We start from the raw sequence: 19,719 nt of genomic DNA on the forward strand, positions 1-19,719 counted from the left end.
TATATAAGGAAATTTTAAAAACCCCCTAACATTTAATATTTAACCCTTTAATATTTAAGGTTGTTCAAACTTTTGCTTCTTCTTGTCATATAACTTAGGATGTTGTGTGAGCATCTTTCTGTCATTTTGAACTTATAATACTTTCTAAGCAAGTATAGGTTTTCCGTATTTTCCCCTTTCACTTTAAATGTCATGAAATATCTCCAAAAATATTTAATATAATGTTTTGCCAGAGTCACTTACTCTGGGACATCTTTATCCTTTTTGTTACATTTATTTAACTTCCCTCAATATGTCAAAATTCACTTTCGCTGAGTTTCTCTGGCTCCTCATCGAACATCTCTCAAGCTGTGTCAGTGCCAACATTCCTATGGTCAGCTATTTTTTCCATAACTTCATTCTGTTTTATTCCAATTTAATCACAGCTTTGTAACTTTTTAGTTTTTGCTGTACTTTCAACTTTATTACTCAGTTCCCTTTTTTGGTCATCCACCTTATAACACATGGTTTTATCACTGGAAGACAAGAAAGCAACCCAACCAACTGCATGCCTATCCTGTTTATGACCAAAGAGCAGATGTGAGGTTGGTATTGATCATGAAGCACCCCTGTTATTCACATAGTGCTTTGTGGACCAGGAGTGAGCTAAGTCTTCTGTTTGCTCACAGTCAATATGCTGCAGTATCTAAACTGTAAATGGGGAGTTGGGGCCGCATGCTACTCAAAGTAACAGAAATTCTTCTTTTTTTTTTTTTTTTTTTTTTTTAAAATAATTCCTGGCGGTGGCAGACGGGCGCACGGGATTCCTTCCGCCTCTGCACCGCCGCCACAGCCTGGGGCGCCCAGGGGGCTCCAGTCGCAGAAATTCTTAACATATCAAAGATGTGCAAAGCAAGGACTGACTGAATACTCTTATTTCTTATAGTTTTATAAGCCTTATAAGATTCTTCTGTTGTACAGAGACTGCTCTAATGTTAATTTGTGACAGATTGTGATAAGTTAAGAATTTATATCGCAATCCTTTCAACACCACTGAAAAAACATATATAAAATTGTATGGCTAAAAATCTCATAAAAGTGTTAAAATGGAATACTAAAAAATAGTAAATAAATACTTGATTAATCCAAGCAAAGATAGGAAAAGGTAAAAGTGTGGAGGGTATATGGAGAAAATATATTGGAAAATGGTAGATTTGATGCCAATATTGTCAGTGATTAAACTGAATTCAAAAGTACTAAATATTACCTTTAAAAAACCAAAGATGGCCAGAAGTAATAAAAAAAATCCAGCGTCATGATTTTTATAAGAGATGAAATTTAATTTTAGGGGCACAGATAAAGTGATAAAAGGATGGCAAATGATGTGTGGTACAAAAAAATTTTTTATAGCTTAATATATTAATGCCCAATAAGTTAGATATTAATAAAGAAAGAGATATTTTACAGTAACAAAAGGGTGAATACATCAGGAAGACGTAATAGTCCTAAATGTACATACATCCCATAGTTTTAAAATACATGTAATAAAATTAAATGTTGAAGATTTTAACACTAATTTTTCAGTAAATTATTGAACAAACAGACAAAAGTTATTTAGGCTATAGAATACTAAAACAATTTTACCTAGTTGTATTTATGGAGCACCATATTCAACAAGAAAAGAATATATATTCTCTTAAAACACATGGGAAATAGTCAACAAAATACGGTCTGGATTATAAAATGTTTCAATAAATTTCAAATAATTAAAATCTGTATCACAGAAATTGGAATCTAAAATCAAACGGAATCTGAACCCAAAAGGAAATTAAGTAGAAAACTATTTTAAAAAATTAGACGTTTCCACAGTGACTTAGTGGGTTTAGAACCCAACTAGCATCCATAAGGATGTGGGTTTGATCCCTGGCCTCACTCAGTGGGTGAAGGGTCCAGCGTTGCTGCAAGCTGTGGCATAGATCGCAGATGTGGCACAGGTTGCAGATGTGGCTCAGATCTCTTGTTGCCATGGCTGTGGCATAGGCCAGCACTTGCAGCTCTGAATTGACCCATAGCCCAGGAACTTCCATATGTCACACCTGTAGCCCTAAAAAGAAAAGTAAATATAGAAGTTTCCCAAATATTCAAAAATAAACCACTATATTCTTTTTATTTTCTTGTATTTATTTTGAAATATAGTTGATTTACAATATTTTGTTCATTTCTGCTGTACAGCAAAGTGATTCAGTTATACATATACATATATATACTCTTTTTGAAAAATTTATTTTCACTATTGTTTATCACAGAACATTGAATATAGTTCTCTATGCTATAGAGTAGAACCTTGTTGTTTACAAACCACTGTATTCTAAATAACTATGGGTCAAAAAAGAAATCAGTAAAAATCAAAGTGTTTTATGCTGAATGTTAATGAAACAGAACAACAAAATTTGTAGATGCAATTAAAGTGGCACTTTGAGGGAATTGTTATACTTCAAGGTGTATAGATTAAGAGAAAAAGAAGAAAACCGTTTAAAAATCAATTGATCTATATCTCTTCCATAAGAAGCTGGAAGAAGGGATGCAAATGGAAAGAAATAAAGTAGAATGATTAAGATGAGAATAAATAAAGTTCAAATTATAAGGCATAGGAAGAAAACAGAATTGGAAATTTTGGTTAATAGTAAATTAGAAGGGTGGAAAGAGTCAGGGGAGGATTCTCTAAGGAGATGACATTTAATTTAAGAACTGGGGTCGGCGGGAAGGAGAAGACAGCAGGAAAAATATGGAGGTGGGTCATTCTTGGGAAATAGAGCAAGAGATAGAAAAGTCAACACACACAGACAGAAAATAGTTTGTGAAGCATGAAGAGCCACTTGATGTGTATGTGCGCACATACTTCTTCTTATGTACCAGTGCTCTCTAGACATCAGCTGTCCCTACAGTGTGGCCCCAGAATGGGCACATGGGACACATTTCAACCTGACCTGAAGTCCAAAACCAATCTGAATTGACCCATATCTTGAAATAAATTTGTGTTCATGGGTACCCCTATAAGCAAATAAATAGTTTGTTTTGATAGGCCACTGAGATTTGAGGAGATTTGTTTGCAATATTGTTGCAGCAACAACTCTCTAACACAAATGGTAACTATGCATGGTAATTATTTGTACTGAAGAGTAGGAATTTAATTATAATTATGTAGTAAAAGGTGATAGAATATACTACAGTATAGAGAGTTCTTCTTAGACTTTGACAAGCACACACATACTCTTGAGAACTTATTAAAATCTACATTTAATGGCTTATCCCCCAGAGAAAATAATTCATTTGGTTTGGCTTGGGGATTAGTAATCTATTTTTTCAAATACATTAACCACATTGATCCTGATGAAATTGTTTGCCTAGACACACTTATACTAAGTAGACAAAGAAACCAAAATGCATTTTTAGAAATACCATTTGTCTTTATTATCTTGAAATATTTTATTTCTTGGGCAAATATATGTTAGAAGGGAATGTGCACTTGATTCCTCTTTTATTTTTATTTGGGTGAGGTTTTGGTTCCACAAAACTGAACTCAGTATATTTCGATTAATTTGGAATATCTATGGGCAGCTTTATTCAGAATATTACTTGGCCTTGTTCATCTCTTGTCCTTGTTTGATGATGTTTTCATGGCTGGAATCTATATTTCAGCTGGCACTCTAGCAGATGTTCTTCTTTTTTTGTCCTTTTAATATTGAGTTAAATCATCTGGTCGATACTATGTTTCAGTGGTATGAAAGTGTTATCATTTATTCTCATCTTATTTGTATCTTTAATTAGGAAAGCAAATTTTCACCCAAAATGTGTTCTTGAAAGCCTAAGGAATACTATGTAGAAATGTGGAAATCTACCACTTATATTTTCTTTTCAATAAAAAGCCTTGTGTGATAACTTTTCAGAAACACTCTCAGTTTTCGATTTTCTAGCAGCAGAAGACTTGAATGCTAAAGTTTTGAAGTAAAAACCCTTGACTTTCAAATTTGAATTTTTGAGAATTAGTTGCTGCTAGCAAGTTTTTTGTATGTGTGTGCTGAGGCATATATGGTGAGTTATGTATTTAACAAGATTCACAACTGTATAATAGCGTAGTTTCTTTGTTTTTTTCGCTATTCAGTCATTTAACAATTCTGTGTAATAACAATAAGCCAACAGAATACCAATAGTGTACATAAATAATGAACAGAAAGACCAAGAATAACACTTTTCTTTATAGTCACTGTGCTTCTCTTCACTATTTGACAGTTCAGTGGCTAGAGCATTAATCACACCTTCTTTCTGTCCTCCTTGGCAGTGGTTGAGGAAAACAAAGAATCATCTAGTGAGGGCCAGCCAGTCATCTGAATCCACAATGTGAGGACTGAGTAAAGGCCAAAGTATTCTGGGTAATAAAATGTGATTATTAAATTCTTGTGAAAAGGATGGCACTCTGATGGGAGGGCATTATATTAGTTCAGGCTCTACCCCATTGTCACAGATACAAGGAGACATGAGGATATATGCCCCTGAGGAAATCAGTATCCATTTTAATGGGTAATTCTTCTAAACTCAATTTTCTGCAATAATGACTACCTAGAGCCTTATACTAAGATATAGTTCTGCCCAGCATGGTCTCCTTGAAAAGTCTGATTGAATAGGCTTTCAGTTTTTTTTTCCTAAACAGATTCTCCTTTGAAGTCTGACTTCTAGAGTGCAATGCATTTCCCACAAATGCATCTGTTTATTACTTTAATAGAGTCTAGCTTCCCCAAATCCTTTTCATTACTAAAATTAAGAATGTGCTCATCACTGAAGGTAGAAGGAAACTCTTCTTGTTAAATATTTCTAAGACAGGAAAGAAAGAGAGAGAGAAAAAAGAAAGGGAGAAGAAGAAAGAAAGAAAGAGTACAGAAAGAAGGAAAAAAGATAGCAAGTTTGATTAGTGTAACTATCAACATGGACTAATTTCAGTAGTTTAAATCACTGCATATTAGTTTCAAATGAAATGGGTTGGTAGTTTATATTTATTATATTTGTTATACAAGTATTTACCTCTTATTGAGAACTTTTTGTATGCTAGGAGCTGTTGTTATATGGTAGTAGTTCAGGATTTTCAAACTCGTGATATTTACTTGGCACATAAACAACCAGAGAAGGATCATTGTTCATCTGTCTTACAGACAAGTGTAGTAAGTGACCAAATATAGGCCAACGGGATATTGTTTGGAGAAATCACATGGAACTTTTTAGGAAACTTCCTTAATAGACAGCAGGTTTGTGGGAGTTCCCATCATGACACAATGGAAACAAATCTGACTAGGATCCATGAGGATGCAGATTCGATCCCTGGCCTCGCTCAGTGGGTTAAGGATCTGGTATTGCCGTGAGCTGTGGTGTAGGTTGCAGACTTGACTCGGATCTAGTGTTGCTGTGGTTGTGGTGTAGGCCATTGTTGCCAGAGGCCAGCTCTGGCGGCCAGGGAGTATACACTTTTTCCCAATCGGAGATGGATGGCATTAGCTTTTGCATCGGAGACAGCCTCTTTGTCCCTTCTTTCAGGGCACTGGACTGCTCAAACTTTATTGGCAATAGTGGTTGATTATATAGACAGTTTTTTGCTACAGATTACATCACAGTGTTAAAAGTACATCAGTTAACTATTACATGGTATAGCAACTATACATCATGTTTTAAGATCTCTATCTTAACTAAACTTAGTGAGTACTTTGAAGAGGCCATAAACACAAGAATTTGGCATTCACAAACTTTGTAGACTGGTGCTTATCTTCAAAGCATTATGGCAGGGAGATAGTGTAAGTAAATATAAACCAACTTAATTAAACTAGCTATCACTAAAAAGCTTTTAAAACCAAAGACAAAACTCACAGCTAGGTTTTTTGGATAATATATGTCTAACTTTTAGGAACCTCATTAAAATCCTAACTCTAAAGTTTACTATATAACTGTTAATAGATAAACACTATGTTTTAACCAAGTTGGATTTAAATAGGGGAAAGTCCTTCAGGATGAAATTCTTATTATATTATTGTTGTAACTTTGCTAAATCACAAATCACCACAGGAAAATAAGAATGGAAAATAAGAATAATATGTAAATAATCAGGACAGACTGAGGAAACCTGAATAACAAATAAAACAATAGGAAAGACTAGGTCACCCGAGAAACAATCCATGTTCTCCAGCACAAACGTGGAAATTGTTTTCCCAGGAAAGCCCCAATTCTTCCCTATCAACATCAAAGTGAGAGCTGTGTAAACAGAGGCCTGCCCTCGGCTTGTACCATACAGGCAGGCTTTTTATCCTGACCAGAAGCCCACCTTCGGCTTGTACCGTTCAGGTGAGCTCCCTTCCTTGGTTAGGAACCTGACTTCAGGTTTTTCTGCCGTCAGACAAGGTCCTTTTTTCGAGTCTCTGCATCTCCGTGGTTCCCCGCAGGCCAGCAGCTACAGTGCCTACTCAACCCTTAGCTTGGGAACCTCCATGTGTCATGGATACAGCCCTGAAAAAAAAAAAAAAGACAGCAGTTATGAACGCTTCTTATCCTCTTTTCTCCTGTGTTGTTCCTTCCTGTAAACTGGAGGGTAGACATACTGTATGAGAAGGAGCAGATGTATTAGATCATCTTCAAGAGTAAAATTATTTTACTGCTGTGTCTGAATCTCTTGTGGGGAGTATCACAAAAGAAATTTGACTTGGAAGAAGTATAACTATACCAAAGGAAAAGTCTAAACTGGCAGAACTCTTCTCCAGCGATGATTACACTAGACTTGGCATCAATTGCGATCAATATCCAGAAGCTCACACATTAATTCAGACCAAATGTTTTAAACAGACATCTCCTCCATCACTGTAATAAGCATATTTTCCTTAGAGATTAAGGAAGGCAAACTTGAGAGCAAGGAAAACAGTTAAAAATTGCCGTGACCAGGAAAGGATCTTTTGGAAGAGTAGTTAAAGTAGTCCTCTCTTATCTGTGGTGGTTACTTTTCAAGTCCCCCAGTGGATGACTGAAACTGCAGGTAGTGCCAAACCCTATACAATACTATATTCTTTCCAATACTAAGCATGATAAGGCTTCGTCTATAAATTAGCACAATAAGATATTAACAACAATAACTAATAACAAAATATATTAAATATAGTAATATAATAAAAATTATATAGATGGATCTTCTGTCTTTCAAAATATCTTGTACAAATTTAATGCCTTTTCTATTTTAACTATGCACTTATCATGCACTGTGGCTATAACTTTTGCAGTTTGAGGTGCCATAGCAAAACTAGCATGATGTTATTTTTCCCTTTTTTCACAATTTCATGATAGAATTGCTCTTATCATCCCTCTGAGCAACCTCAGCATACAATTTCTTTCTTTTCTTATTAAGTTGAGATCCTTGACCTTTTCACTTAAAGGAAGTTTTTACGGCTTTTCTTTGGTATATTCCAATTGCCAGCATCACTACCTTTGTGCTTTGGGAGTATTATTAAGTAAAATAAGGGTGACTTGAACATAAGCACTACAGTACCTTGACAGTTAATCTGATAACCTAGATGCTACTAAGCGACAGACAGGTAGGATATGATGGATAAAGGGCTTCGTGTCTCAGGTGAAATGGGATGGAACAGCAAGACATTCCACCAAGCTACACAGAATGGTGTGCAATTTAAAACTTATGAATTGTTTATTTCTGGAATTTTCCATTTAGTATTTTTGGGCTGCAGTTGATTTCAGTAACTTAAACCTCTAAGAGTAAAACCACAGCTAAGAGGAGACAAAGGTAATTAATTAGTAAACTTCCATGTAGGAAGTATATGGGAGGAAGCAAAACTCAAATAATATATATTGAAAATGTTCAACTTCTACTTTATAAATTCAGCTTGAATTTTCCCAGTCTCTTTACTTGTGTGTGTGACAGTGTAGACACAGGGTTAATTAAAACTAAATGTGCTACACTGAGAACTATGTCTAGTCACTTATGATGGAGCATGATAATGGGAGAAAAAAGAATGTATACATGTATGTGTAACTGGGTCACCATGCTGTATACAGTAGAAAAAATATTGTATTGGGTAAATAACAAGAAAAAAATTTTAACAAAAGTAAATGTGAAAAAGCAAATAGTATATTAACACCCCTCAAATTATTGATTTGATTAAGAAATTTCATCACATAATTGAATAAGCTGCTATGCATAGAAAGAGCAAGAAAGCATGTGTTCTAAGAATGATAGTCATTCTTGATATCTTACCTCCCTCACTCACAGAACAGGAACTCATTAGACATTGTAAACACGAAACAGTGACCAAAATGGCTAGTTATCTGTCTTCATATAACATTATTGGTAGAAATTAGCTCTTTGCTCCTTTCTGTACTGCTCCTTTCCACACTGGAGTAATTGTTGCCAACCTATCTAGCCATCTTCCCTTGTGATGTATTGGGTTTCAATACTATCATTAGGTGGAGATTTTCTGAAGCTGGTGGCATTCAATATCTCATATCAAATTTGGATAAATTCTGGAGTTCCTGTTGTGGCTCAGCAGAAACACACCCAACTAGTATCCATGAGGATGCGGGTTGGATCCCTGACCCTGCTCAGTGGGTTAAGGATCCAATGTTGCCATGAGCTGTAGTATAGGTTGCAGATGCGGCTCAGATCTGGCGTTGCTGTGGCTATGATGCATGCTGGCCACTGTAGCTCCAGTTTGGCCCCTAGCCTGGGAACTTCCATATGCCATAGGTACAGACCTTAAAAAAGTGTGTGTGTGGGGGGTAAATTCTAACAGAAATTTTCATTTGTTCCAATATTCTCAAACATCTCTTTTATTTACTTTGAACTTAGATGAGGAGGTATTTATGTCCCAAGCTTCTGGCTACCTGGTCCCAAGGGCAGAGGGTCTAGGCATACTGACAGTAGAGATTTTCTGTCTTTAATATTCTCCAGGTAAACTGCCATGTGGGTAGGTTTATCTTTTAGATAGAATGTACATAGCTCTTATTTGGACTAGATATTTCTGTCATTTTGGCCCATAAAACTAGTTTGTACTAAGATCTATTCTTTCAGAGTTCCTCCATGGTTTGATGGGTTAATGATTGGGTATTGTCTCTGTGGCAACTCAGGTTCAATCCCAGGCCTGGCGCAGTGGGTTAAGGATCCTATGTTACCTTATCTGCAGCTTGGATTTGACCCCTGGCCCAGGAACTTCTATATGCCCTATTTGCAGGTAGGACTGAAAAAAATATATATCTATTCTTTACCCACTGTGACAAAGACATTCTTGGAAAGCACTAGTTTTCTCTGTTGTCCTTGAAATGAGCATTGCCAGGCTTCAGTACTGCACTCATTGATGAGACATAATTTCCTATAGACTCACAGTAAAATCTGATTCCCTTAGACATAAAGAATCTTGGTTCTTCTCTTTGGAAGCCCATGCTTATAGCCTGTTCTGTTGAGGAAGAAAGTATATATCCCATAAAGTTTTTCAGGAACTCTTCCACTAATCCTACAGTTACTACTTCCCAAAAGAGGAGTGAATAATCACTATGGTAATTTGGGGGGAATAAACACAGCAGGCTCCGGTCAACATCTTTAAGCACTCTTATTCAAAGTCCATCTACCTTCAAGACAAGTACATTTTATATGTATTTCACTATTGATGGGGAACCTATATTTTCTGGTTCAAAATCCAAAGGGAAATAGAATTTTTTATTCATTTCCTAAGCTCCCAACTCCTAATGTCTCAAACTGATGGAAAATATTCTTCCATGTGCAGAAAATGAAAGGTATTTAACAGAATCAGCCACTGCTAAAGCAAGAGTTTGCAATTTTACAATGTATCAATGTCTCAAACACTAATCACTGATTTCTCCCCACTTATTACACACAAAAACTTTTATTCTCAATAATAGTTGCCATAGACTACAAAATTTATCCTTCTCACCCTATGGTGCTGAGGGTTTTTTTTCAGTGGTCATTAATCCAGTTCTTCAATATTCTAAAGTATGTATTTGTAATTTTCCAAGTTCTTTGTATTTTTAGTAACTTTTTTATTATGGAGAGTATGGCAGAGATATCAAATTCTGGAACCAGACCTAATGGAATTTCTCTATTAGCGAGCTCATTGACTCTTGGAAGTCAGGTTTTGGCAAGTTTCCTCATCTATAAAATGGCAATGATAATAATGTTTTTTTATCTCACTGATTTCTTATGAGTATTAAATTCATTAATATGTGGAGAGCCCTACTAACAGCTCCTGGCACACAATATTTGCTCAATAAATGTTAATGATTATTATCTTCCACTGAAAGATTATAGGGATCCCAGAATTAATGTTGGACAGCCTTTCAAATGAATGGAAACCCATAGGGCATATAATGATAGTTAATCCTTTTCCACATCAATCATTAATATGTTTTTCATAATATTCATTCTTTACCTCAATACTGAAAGATATATTTTAAAAACAATCCAAGAGGGCATGTGATACCTATTTTAATTCAAGTATTGAGAATGCAGTAATTCAAACTCATTCTTATTTTTCCAGAGTTAACTTATGCTTCCTTTATAAGGGAAATTAAAAGTTTCATAATTTATTAGTAACTCTTCAGTAAGCTTAATTTGAGAAAAGGCAATTTTTCCAGAACTTTCCAGAAAAATATAGGGACCATATAGTTACACTCTACACTGTTTAAAAAAAGAATTATACCCACATATTATATATAGAAAGGAAAATAATGACACTTCACCTTAAATTTCCTGTTCCATTTCATCTTACATAACTTTGCTGTAAAAGAATCTTCAAAATCAAAGTTTTCACATGTTAATTGGAAAAGAGCATTTGTGAACTATTTTTTTACAGAAAAAAATCAGAGGAGACATATGTATATCTATCACATTTATATTTCTTCGGTAATTAATGACACAAAGAAGTTCTCTGAGATTTTTAGTACCTGCCTAAGGCAAACATTCATATTTTTAAAAGATGCTTATCTTTTCCAACCAATGCTGACATTCCTTGTGCACATCTATGGCCTGGATATTCCATCACCATTTCTATCTACTTAGTGATCAAATATCAATATATCTCCTCATAGCTCCAAGTCCATACTTCATTAACTGGCCTATAATGAGCTGAATCTAATAAATATTTTTGCCAAGTGACATGACTTTAAACTTTGTCAATAGGGGGCACTAGAGAGACACTGTAGATGAAAGAGTCTTGTCTTCAAGGTTCCAGTATCCCACTCTGGGCATGCTCCTGCAGTGCATGCTGGCCAGCATTGTAAGGGTGAGCAAACCAATCCAAATTTATCATACTCACGCTTATCCCTGTAGGTAGCATATCCATCCTAGTTTCCTAGCAGGAGCCTTCTAAACGATTTCTGCTGTGTAGCATGTAAAATTTCTCCACACTCTGGGGAGCCATAGTTAAACTTTCTGCAAGGAAGACTACTTCTCCGTTCTGGGTAGGTAGCGAGGCCCTCCATATCTTTTGCTTTGTTAGATGCTCTGCCATAGCCCTAAAGGGTGTGGCTACTTGTTCCATATGCTATTCCTGAATTCTTTAGAGTCTCTTTTCCCCAGAATAATTAATCCCCTATGAAAGTTTATAAACGTGTTCAAATTAGTATGTGATTTCTGTCTCATGATTGGATGCTGACTGATACAGAAGTGGAGTGAGGAATGGCATGATCCCAGGAGATCAATCTGAAATTTGGGAACTGGTTTAGTCATTCTCCTTAACTTGAACATATTGGGCAGTCTCTTGCCAAAAGGAAACAAGGTACTAGCAATCTATGGCATGTAGTGACTTAACGGTCAGTCAAGATATCATCTGGGATTGACTGTGATGAATTGTCAGCTGAATCAAGTCCCATGCACTTTAGTGTATGGCAGTAATAGTGACTACAAAGACTGTGCTGGAGTTTTCTAAGTGCATTGAAGAGTTTATAGGAAGAAATGACAAATTTATGTATTTTAACTCCAATTCAAGTCATACTCTAAGAACAGAGAGCTTCCGTGACAGTTCTAAAATCAAAATTCCAAAATAAAATGCAAACTTTAGTTGCAAGGGTTTCTGAATTCCAAACTCGACATTATCCCCATCCCTCAGTGTCAAGTTATAAATACTGTGAACCAGTGTTCAGTTGTAGAAATAAGGAACAGTCTGCCTAACTTACCATTTCCGTGTCTTATTTCTATATATTTATGAGGCTTATTCAATTTCCCTTTATTTCTCATCCTTTTCTATTCTTTTATAAGGAACACAGATGACAATTAAAATTATAATTTATTCCATAGATTACACAATGTCAAGAAAAGATTGTAACTGACAACAAAGATTGAATGGGAATAAGCATCACTCAGAAATGGATGCTGTACTTGATAAGAATTTTGTTGCTTGCTTTTTAGAGAGGATGAGCATGTTGTTTCTATTGGAAAAGCTTTGTTGAGTTAGAAAGAGGAGTTTGGGGGGGTTTGTATTGCTGTTTGGCAGTTTAAGTATGGGAAGAAAAGCATGTGAGTATGATAAATTTGGATTGGCTTGCTCAATATGTGTTTCAAACTGCTTATTGTGTGCTTTCTTATATTGCAGAAGCTGGAAAGCTAAAACAAGGCAAAACAAAATAAAAATAGTTTTCTAGATTCCTTTGAAGTATATAGACGCAACTTTGGTTTGCTGAATCAATTTCACTTCTAAGAAACATAAGCCGCTTCAGAGGAAAACAGAGATGGTAGGTTCTGGATCTGGCCAGTGTTTGAGTAGCTTTCTAATTGGGCAGGCATTTCTTGACTGTGACAGGAGCAGTGAACCCACCCCCCCGCCCCAGCTTAGGGACCTGTTGTATATTGTGGGCTTTGGAAGTCATTACTAAAAGCTCAGCCTAAGGTCTGTTCCATAGCCATCCCAGATATTTTGAAAGCTTATAATAAATGCCTATCTGTTAACTATCCTGGGACAGGGTCAGAATCTGCTCTCTTAAATGACTTGCGAGCAAAGATGTGCCTAAATTTATAATATATATACCACCCATGTTCTAGGGTGTCTGTTGATGCTTTCTGTGCTTTTATGCATGTGTTTTCCCTCCACATCAACCCTCTTCTAATGCCTACTCCTCCTTATGCCTAAATTAATTTATCATTTATATGGACTTTTGTCAAATGATTTGATGATTTTGAATTCTATGCTATATTACTTTGGAGCTGAATACTATGCCATATTACTTTGGAGGATTTCTAATTCTTCTTTTTAAAGGTTTTTTTTTTTTTTTTTCTTTTTCTTTTTTGGCCACTTTGCGGCATATGGAATTAATTCCTTTACCAAGGATCAGATCCAAGCCAATGGATCTTTAACCCACTGTGCTGGGCTGGGGACCGAAGCTGTGTCCCAGCACTCCAGAGACACTGCTGATCTCGTTGCACCGCAGTGGAAACTCTAGATTTCTGATTCTTAAGAACCATTCCTTCTATCATCACACTCTGATACTTTCAAATCAAAATGTTTTCTGTCATAAGTATTTTTTTGATGTAAACTTCAAGTACTGTTTGAAATCAACAATATGTATTAAAATTCAGAGATCATAAATGTTCAATTTGATTATTTTTGACAATTGTGATACCCATGTAAACACCATGCAAAAGATACAGATATTTTCATGACTCTATAAATTTTCCTCACATCCTTTCCATTTACCTCTAAGCCCCAACTATAGCCATGGCCACTCTCTTGATTTCCATCATCATACTTTAGTTTTTTTTTCTTGACCTTAACATAAATGCTCTCATATAATATGATATATTCTTTTGTCTTTGACTTCTTTCTTCCAGCATGATACTTTTGAACATCCATGTGGTAGCAGGTATTGTTTGTTTCCTTTTTATTATTGAATAATAGTCCATGGTATGAATATACCATAATTTGTTTATTCCATTCTGCTTTTGGTTATTTGGATGTTTACAGTTTGAAGTGGTTGTGAAAAAAAGATAATATAATCAGTTTGTGGGCATTTCTCTAGGGTAAATACTTAGAAGTCACTTAAATAAGTCCTTCTGAAATACTTTAGGCTTTTTTCTAGGGAAAGCTTCTATATACATTATATATATGTGTGTTATATACATATATCATATGTGTTATATACATATATTATATGTGTTATATACATATATATGTCATATACATATATGTTATATACATATATTGTTATATGCATATACTATGTGTAATACATACATGAAATTAGAATAAGGATTTGCCTTAACTTGTAACTTATACAGATTGTTTTTTTAATTGTTGAAGAAAAAGTACAGAAAGAAGAGATACTATTTAGACATCCAAATGTATTAATGCACATTTTCACAACTTTAACCTCAAAAGATATCCAACAGGCTTTAGCTCTTCTTCTGTAGTAAAGAGAAACCATTCTTGTTTGTTTTGAGAGAGAGTTTAAATCAATCTTCCTCCAGAAACTTCACTTGAACAACAATGAAATATCCTTTTATGTTGTTAAGGGCATATACAGAAAGAGATTAAGAAAATAGGAGGGAAAAAAACAGCAAAAATCATGGATCTGGAAAACAGAGAGATAGGCAATACTGATTTAGCATATCTGAGTAATTCTGAAACATAAGACTTCTAAGTAGGAAGCTAAGATACAACTTGATTTTTTATGTGGAAACCTACAAAGTTGCAAAGTTGTGCAGTGCTAATTTCAGATTCACATCACATATGAATTTGTCAACAAATGATGAGTTTCAAGATTCAGATCTTACTTTTGGGTTCTAGGAGGTTAATATGGTACATATACTATATAATATGCAATAAACACATATTAATATTTCCATAAAACCTAAATAAAACCTAAATAGATTGAGAATAAGAGAAAGACCATATATGAAGAAATGTACTAAAAACCTGTCAGATAAGGATGATTGAACTTTGTCTCTGACAGTATAGAAAGGTAATATTCCAAATAGGAGGACTTGAAAGCATTAGAATGCCAGATTTCCTGTGCTATTCTCAGTTACACAGCTAATCTACCTCACTAAAAATTTCCCATTTAGAGATAATACATTAGATGCATTTTGGTTTAGAACACTGAGATGCCTGAGATTAGGAGACTCATTGGTAATAGGAATCAGATAAGAAGTTGTAAGGCAAGCAATGCATTCCAAATTCAAATGGGGGATTATTTCAACCTAGACTATTATACCCACCTTAGCTGTCAATGAAATAGGAGTAGAATAAAAACATTTCCAGACAGGTAAGATATCAAAACGTTTTTTATTCTCAGGAAGTTGCAGAAGGCTTGTGCAACAAAATAAGAATATTAAAAAAGCACATGGGTTATAGAACCAGGGGATGAAATATGAGACCAGAGGAAACAATCCTCAGGTTGATGGTAAAGGGATTTAGGAACAAGAATGTTGTGCAACAAAGCTCAGAAGCAACATGTTCAGCAGGTCAAAGGATCTAGAAATATCTACAAGATTATAAATGTAATAATTCTGGATGGTTTTGAATATGTTGTTTATACTTTGAACTACCAGAGTGTAACAGTATTACTTGTGAAAGAGATGTTATCTCAGTGCAGTACCTGTATCTGCTGTAAAAACTCATAATATAGAGAATTTGTATGTAGTCATAAATTATGCTATACTTATTTTTGTGGAAACGGATAGCAGAAGTATTGTGGACAGTGATGGAAGAGGAATAAGGATTGCAAAGGAGTGCAAAATCATTATTTTTCCAAATATAAAAGTGAAAAAAATTAATCATGGTATTCTAAAATAGAGATATAACATACCAAAAAGAAGAAAACTAAAATTATTCAAAGTGGTTGCTTCTGGCAAGCAGAAAATAGGAGAGGATCACTGGAGATGCTTTTTCCCGTTAAATCTTTGTGGCTTTATTTGACTTTAAATTCTGTACATCTATACTATCGTTAAAAATGTATTCTATCCTTTAAAAAAAAAAAGAAGAAGAAGAAGGGGACTGTGAGTAAAGAAATAGGGCATAAAGATATTTTGTGAGACTGGCCAATCTTAGCCTTGTTAGGCAGACAGAGAATTTATGAAAAGAATAATGAGGACACAAAACCTAGGAAAATAGTTTGGGGCTCATTGTGTAAAATGCATGTCAATGTTAGAAAAGTTTATTTTAAATGCTAGAGGCAGTAAGAATCAGAGAAAGACTTTATGTAGAAGGTATTCAAACTTCCCAGGCTTCCCATACTCTACTCCCTGAAGAGTAGGCACACTCTACTCCCCAAAAAGCAGGCACACTCTTCTGTCATGTCAGCAAGCAGGGATTTAGCAGGTACATTTTCCATTCCTATATTAAGATCTTCTTTCTGACTACTAGTAATTTTAGGGGGGGAATTAAGAAGAGACATAAGCAAAACAATATTATAATGTAATAGTATATTGATCAAAATATTTACCTTAAGGCTTTGGAGGCTCTTTGGAGAAGCTCCACAGACCCCCATGCCACCATGCCTCCATTCAATTCCCTACTCTTTGATTATGCAAGTGCTTAAAATACTGTAAGTACAGAATCAATTATCAGTCTTTGTTCACACAGATGTGTTCTGCAAATTACATCTGCCTACTTAAATTAAACCCCCTCTCTGGACCTGCAAAAAAAAAAAAAAAAAAAAAATGATGCCCCTGAATATTCTCTGTAACTAGAGGTTCTCAAACATTAAAGCACATAAGAATCAATTGGGAATCTTATTTAAAATGCAAATTGCAGAGCCCCATCCCAAGAGATTCTGATTCAGTAATTCTGCTCTGATACTTAGCAATCAATCAGGTCTCTCGCTCTCTCTCCCTCCCTCCCTCCCTTTCTCCCTCTTTCTCCCTCTTTCTCCCTCCACCTCCCTCTTCTCAAAACAATCCAATGTACGTTTTTAGGTAGATCAAAACAATATTTTCTGTGTGTGGTGGTGGTGGGGAACAAACTAAATATTGTTACACTTTTGTAATGTCATTCATTGCCATTCTTTTGACAATGGCATTCTCTCTTGCAATGAAAATAGGAGGAATAGTATTAGCATTTTTTGGCAGACAGATTCTCTACTTTGACTCTGAACTGAAGCTGGATACCCTTCTGGGGAGAACAATGTCAAAAATAACACTTTATTTATCATACCATTAAACAACCCCAAAGAAGTAGCAGAAAATGGATCACACAGTGCAATCACTTCTTGTCCAATATCATCTGAGTTACAGTTACATATTAATGTCTTATCTTTAAAGGAAGCCTTTTAAAATAGGTACAGAGTTTCTTACGGAGAGGTAGGTTCTGTAAACTCCTAAGCCATGGTATTCCTTCATATTATAAAATTCTTAGAGTATAACTAAATTGGAGAACTCAGTTTATTGGGTTATTTATATAGTTTAAACAATCTCAAAAATTCCACCACCCTCAAAGAAAAGATTCATACGAACAGGTTATTTTCCTCATGCAAAATAATTGGCAATTGCAAAGATAATATTAGAATCTTTTTGAAATATTTTAGCAGAAAATTAAACTTTAGAAGAAATTAAGAGTATGTAGAAAATGAATCTACAGAGGCAAAAATAAGAGGGTTTGAAAAGTACTTCTCTGCAAATAAAATAAGACATTTCCTTAATTAAAAAAAGAAAAAAAGCAAAAAAAGACATTCAGCAAACATTGTAGAATATTCCAGATAATTTTGGGTCAACTAATAAGTTTGCTAATTAGTAACTTCTTAGCAAGTTTAAGTTATACCTTTCTTTGTTTCTTAGCAGTTGACTAAATAGTATCCCCAAAATGACCAACATGTAGAGCAAAGCTGTGGAGAAATCTTCTATAATTTCTCTTTCTGGTCATGTGGCTTACTGAGCAAAGGAGATATGATAATCCAAATTGCACCATGCTTCAAGTTCAAAATGCACACAGGATTTAGAAGATTTACTATGAAAAAGTTGTATACTAGTTCAATCTTTATATTACATGCTGAAAAAATAATATATATATTATTCATTTTTGATATATTAAATAAAATACATGCTTAAGCTTAATTTACCTTTGTTTTAACATTACTGATAAACAATGTAAAATTATATACATAGTTTGCATTATAGTTCTACTGAGCAATAGCTTTATAAAGATCACATGTAAATGATCCCCTTTCATGTTATAACTTGAAATGATATTAATAGCACCTCCAGTCATGTTTGTTCATTCTTCATAATATTTATCCTGATGGTGTGGTTTTAAATGAGGACAGCAGCTGCAGTAGAGGTGCAGGTAGCAGCAGCTATCGCCTGTCTTCCCCTCTGTTTGCCTATTTTGCCTCCCCTGTGGATCAGTCCCCTGCCCTACCCTCGACTTTGAGAGCTAGCCTCTTATTTGTCTCTGCCCTTGAAAATGATGCCTCTGTCCTAGCTTCTGTCCTTACATCACTCTTCTTTTTGGATGTTCTGCAAAAACTGTTTCTACAACCTTTAAGAAAAAAAAAAAATTGATAAGTATAGTTTTATTTTTTACTCTGAGCAAGATTCAAATAAAAAGACAAGAAAATTTTCAGCTATTCTTAATCATAATTGCAACAAATTGATATTAGTTTGCACATTTTTATTTGTCTAATCTACCAGTTTATTAGGCTTAACTGAATTGGCAGTATATCTGGAACTCCCAATTGCAGGGATAAGAAATATAAAAGAGTAAGAAGAGATTTTTTTTTCCCCTAGGAAAGAAGTGGTTTGCTAAGCAAATTAATAATGTAAAAGTTTTTCAGAGCTAATTACAATTCTTTCTTACTTGATCATTAAAGCAGTTTCCCTTTGCTAGGCAATATTTTGTTAACCTAGTTAGAGTGTGCAGTAATAAAAAGGAATTTTTAAAAATATGGCCTATTATTCTGTCATTGTTTTTCTATTCAGAATGAACTTCGCTAAAATTATAAAACACAAAGTAGACTTTAAGAAATTACCTTGTTTTTGCAAAATGCTCTTTCTTTAAAAAAATAATAACTCAGAATACAATTGCAAGATGCTAAGTTTTGTTCAATGCTTAACCAAAATTTAAATACATTGTCCTGGGGTATAGCCTGAGGTTTGGGCAAAATGTAACTTCAAGATACACACCTGAATAATGAAAATTTAAATGTACTTTTACCTTCATGGCTGATGTAAAGAAATGTAACTCTGAAATAACATGCATTTTCTTTTCAGCTATAATTTAGACCGATATGCAAAACACATATATAAAATGTGAAATCATTGCATTTCAAAGCATAAAATATTTTCTTTTCTGCAGTTATAATTGCAATAATTTTGGCAGCCAGAAAGTATCTCACTAGTGTCTCCCCAAACTGCTCAAAAACAGTGACTTGATAATAAAGAGCTACAGAGAAGCACTGATCATAGCATGAAATTCCCTGACATGACTCAAGTCGGGCTAGTATTTCAGCAGTGAAGGCTAGCCTGAAGCTGAAGGAAGAAGCCATCATGCCAGGTGGTGTATGGAAGGCAGGCTGCCCCTGGGGGTATCACAGTTTCCAGAGCACTGTGGTGCAAGGGAATGTACACTTGTCAAACTAATTATGGCAGAGTTCGGCAGCAAGATGATCAAAGTCCTGTGGGTAGTGGCACAATGGGCCTGAGGCAGCAGTCCATTCTGAGTTGGACAGCTGCCTATTGCAAGCTAAAGAATAAGACTCAGTTCCTAA

Source organism: Sus scrofa, chromosome 8 (assembly GCF_054392235.1).
Source record: "Sus scrofa isolate SSC_HxYL_T2T_F1_AM1 chromosome 8, Sscrofa_HxYL_maternal_Yorkshire_Landrace_v2.0, whole genome shotgun sequence".
Classification (NCBI taxonomy): Eukaryota; Metazoa; Chordata; class Mammalia; order Artiodactyla; family Suidae; genus Sus; species Sus scrofa.